Raw genomic sequence first — 4,161 nt, 5'->3', positions numbered from 1 at the left:
TTTTTAACGAAATCGTCACAAATTAGCTCAATCCATGACGTTTTGAAAACATCATAAAATATAGAATAGCCTTAGGCCCATGTAGCCCAGCCCAAGCCCATATTTATGATAAAAATAAACGTCACAGATTCAATTGCCACATTACACACGGATGATACGGAGGATGACGTGTCTTGTAATGTGCCCAATGATGTGGCTACTGACATGACGATGTGGAAACGATTTGGAAAGTGATGATGACATGGCGGATGATGTCACCAGGCAGCCCATTTATGGACAGGCCAAATTCACCGTGGGCCACTAAGATGGGCCAAATTCAGCAATATACACAGCTCATATAAAAAATTAGCCCACCAATTTTCCTGGCCCATATATCAAAACAAATGTTCCAGCCCAGAAATCACAGCAAACAAAAACTAAAACCCATTTTCAAGAGAACGCATCAATTGCTAAATTAGTACAATAATTAATTGCAACAGTACGTAATAATTATATTTACATATTGCACAATATTAGGCAGGCACAACATTACTTTTGTAGCACTCTGTACGCTAGCAGCAATTGTTCTCCACTCCAAGTGATCTGGTAGGTAAAGTGAATCTGATGAGTACATGGGAAGCATACAAGTGTTGCTAAATACTAAGGTAGTATATTTCAGATTACATAGGACCACACTAGTTTATAAACATTTTGTAGTTAGCACCATTTGATTCTAGTGAGGCAGTTAGGCAAACATCAAACACCGTACAAACATGTAGAACGGAATAGTAAGAGGACTAAAAGCAATATGACAGTTTCTAAGTCAGTTGTAAACTAGTTCTACACTTCAAGTAGTTGATCAAACATCAAACTTAGTTTGGCTCTGCACATTTTGAACATGCAATACAGGAAGCGAACTCAAACTCAGCATAGTACAGAGTAGTGGTTTTCAAATTGGACTAAATCTATAGGTGAGTCTTTGTCAAAAGAAAATCTACAGGGTGAGATCTGCATTGCAATTTAGGACAGCAATCATATTTCAAAAAGGGCACTGTGATCTAATTACAAGCCAGATTGAAGATATAAATCGCATTTACCTCTAGGATTTGCATCCCTCAGCGTATCAATCAGCCTGTCCACTTCAATGGTCTTCTTGAGGGATTCTTCATGAGCTTTATCAGCTGCGCATACTAGAGTGCTCCTGTTTAATGAAACCGTAAGTCCTTAATTAATAATGGTAATATTCTCTACTGACTTCCACGTCAAAGTTCAAGATAGAAAGATAGACCCTGATGACTGCAGGGTAGTATTAACATTAAGGTATACCTAACATTACTCACAAATTTGCGTCAGCAACTGAGCACCTAAAAGTTATCCTATCGAAACTTTCTGACAATAGCCATGCAGCTACTACTTGACGAGTTACAATTCCAGACTCGCATTTAAGGGTTGAGCAACTCAAAACACAACAGAAGTTCTTTCCATGCTCACTGTTCAGTTATAAAATTTTCCCAATTTACTAAACTCGCTTGGTGTTGTCCACTCAGAAGCTGTGAGGATGATAGTTCATTAGTGGTCGAGTGTTACTACTTCCTATGCCTGTGGTCCAAGCTACACAAATATTGATGCTGGGCTGGATGCAAATAGCTCAACACAAATCAATTGATGTGTCCAAGCACATGCATGGTTACAAGTGTACAGTAATCACCAGTGCACCCAAAGAGACATTTCATCGAGCACCATGGATGCGTACCTGGTGGCAGCGGTGCCTACTCAGTCGGGAAGGTGGCCAGCAGCGCTGGACGGCCGTGCGTCCGTGTCCTTCCTCCCATGGGCAAGCAAAACAGCCAGCGGGCAGGAAGATGAGGCCGTCGGGCGGCGGACGCAGTCGGCGGCGGCACGGAAGGCGGCGCGGACGGACATGGGTCGGGGCAGAGCAGAGCGCGGGCGGGGCCGGCAGGTGGATCCGACGCCGACGAACGCCGACGAGCGCCGCACGGCTGCGAGCAGCACCTCCAGCCTGCCCCGCTTGCCGCGCAGCTGTTCCGGTCGTTCCGCTTGCAGCAAACGCCCTCCTGGATGCTTGAGTGGATGCCGCTCACGCTCACGGCGCCGCATACCTGCCGCGCCGCCCGCTCACGTGCCGGCCGCCGGCCCGCCGAGTCACGCTGCGATTCCGGCTGCCAAGGTCGCCCGGCCGGATGGATCTGCCAACGCAGGAACCGACACTATTTTAAGGAAACCGTCGGTTACTAGGAGGAAAGCTAACACGTGCTCACTGTGTACCAACCCACGTCTAAAAATACGAACAACCGACGTATCTCATCAAAAATAATATCAAATCCGGTAATTTCGGTACATGCTCTGCCGTATGACTAAAATTAAGCATATACACGTACCGTTTACAATCATATATATTGCTGACAAAGAGCAATTTTAAGCATTTTAAAGATGAGGTTGAATCCCAATCTTCCGAGAGGTACGCTAAACTTGATAGATGGAGAACTCGATGTTGACGATCCAAGGCTCCGAACGAACAGAACCCCGCAATCACTACACCACTGCTCCGTTGGTTATCACCCGTGTCACACGAATGACCTCGCCACGAAGGCTTATCCCTACAAGCGCAATCAAGAACACAAGCAAGAACAGGAGATGCAATCAAACAGACTTGATTACGAGGTGGAGTCTCACAAACCGATGAACGGCGACACTGTTCGATGACAGATTGAATCTAAGCAAAAACCAAACCCTAAAGTGGCGACAGCTACTAAATAAAAAGGAGTTAGGGGCGTGCAAGTCCCCTGGACGCAACCCTAACGGGCTTCAACACGGTACACGGGCCAACGGCCCAACAAACGGTGACACAGCACCTTATCAGATAATGGATGCCCACTTGTGTCGATGATTCCTATCGACTCAGAAGAAACTTTAAGGTGGGACTGGTGCCATTGGAAGCTCTATGAAATTCTGGTTCCAACCATATATAGAACGTCCAAATCCGACTCCGTATGTGGCCAGCGCGTCAGTTTTGGTGAAGTAAGGTTCTGAAATCCGAGGTGGAGTCGAAGTCGAGTTGGACATGGACTCCTCCTTGGTGTGGACGTCCTACCTCCTCCTCCTTGAGTTCTTGACCTTCTCCAAGTCCTTGCTGGTCCTCTCCATTGTTCCTAATCAATAACACATGCATGGAACCAAACGTAAGTTCTGAAAAACAATTGACAAGGTTAGAACGTACGTGGAGATCCAACTGTCGTGCACGTGCTCTAGTGATCGGTCCTTGCATTGTATGCAAAGGAGAGATGTCCTCATCAGATTCGATAAATAAACATTACAAGTTAAATATAGGAGGGTTCAAATCTAAAATTAAAGGTTCAACAACAAATAACAAGCCTTAGACTTACATATAGCACTAAAAAAGTTATGAAACTTAAAAGAGACATGAAACTTAAAGTTTAGTGTTTATCATGCTCTCATAAAAGAAAAGACTACGCAACGGATAAACTTGATAAAAGCGTGATAAAATAAGGACACCATCGAGGCCACAACGATCTACTCCTCCCCTGTACCGGAATCGATGGGGTAGAAGTGGCCAAACACAACTTTCAGCTCACTTGCAACTTAGTTAAAAAAGCAATATGAGTACAAAAGGTACTCGCAAGACTTACGCAACTTAATGACCAAGGAGTATGCAACTTAATGACCAAGGAGTATGCAATGAGGGCTCAACGAGATAAGGGTTTTAGGGTTAAGTAAGTTTGTATAAGTATGAGCTATATAATCCAACATCTAGCTCTCTAGCAATTTAATTATCTTGCCCAACCCACCTCAAAATTTTAGTTGCTTATTAAAGTAACATAAGGTGACATGAGCCATAACCAAGCATAAACGATATTTCTACGAAGAATTCATTGGATAATGAGCATGCTCATAATCGATTGCTCATAATTGAGAACGCAGCAATTCAAATTGATTATTTAACCTTGCAAGGTGTATTTTTTTACCCACATGACACAAGAACTATACGGCTCACCCAACCGATCACGATGGGTAAGGGGGTACTCACATCAACCTTCTCAACAAGTTCCAATCATTGAAAATCACGCTTAACTTGCACGGAGAGTCACCTAGTTCCACCGGGGACACCTCTAAACCTCTCTACAAAGCCCTATGGCCACGCAT

At 44.3% G+C, this 4,161-nt stretch overlaps 1 long non-coding RNA gene across 1 annotated transcript; it reads right to left on the bottom strand.

Moving 5' to 3' along the window:
* Positions 1–315: 315 nt before the first annotated feature.
* On the bottom strand, positions 316–2,191 carry LOC112878002. The gene is made up of 3 exons (XR_003225622.1): positions 1,733–2,191; positions 1,077–1,180; positions 316–582 (listed from the first exon to the last, which is right to left on the bottom strand). It is a non-coding gene; the product is annotated as an uncharacterized LOC112878002 (long non-coding RNA).
* Between the last annotated feature and the right edge of the window lie 1,970 nt (positions 2,192–4,161).

Source organism: Panicum hallii, chromosome 1 (genome assembly GCF_002211085.1).
Source record: "Panicum hallii strain FIL2 chromosome 1, PHallii_v3.1, whole genome shotgun sequence".
In the NCBI taxonomy this organism is placed as follows: domain Eukaryota; kingdom Viridiplantae; phylum Streptophyta; class Magnoliopsida; order Poales; family Poaceae; genus Panicum; species Panicum hallii.
The sequence above is the reverse complement of the archived record's forward strand: the minus strand, read 5'-3'. Positions and strand labels throughout refer to the sequence as shown.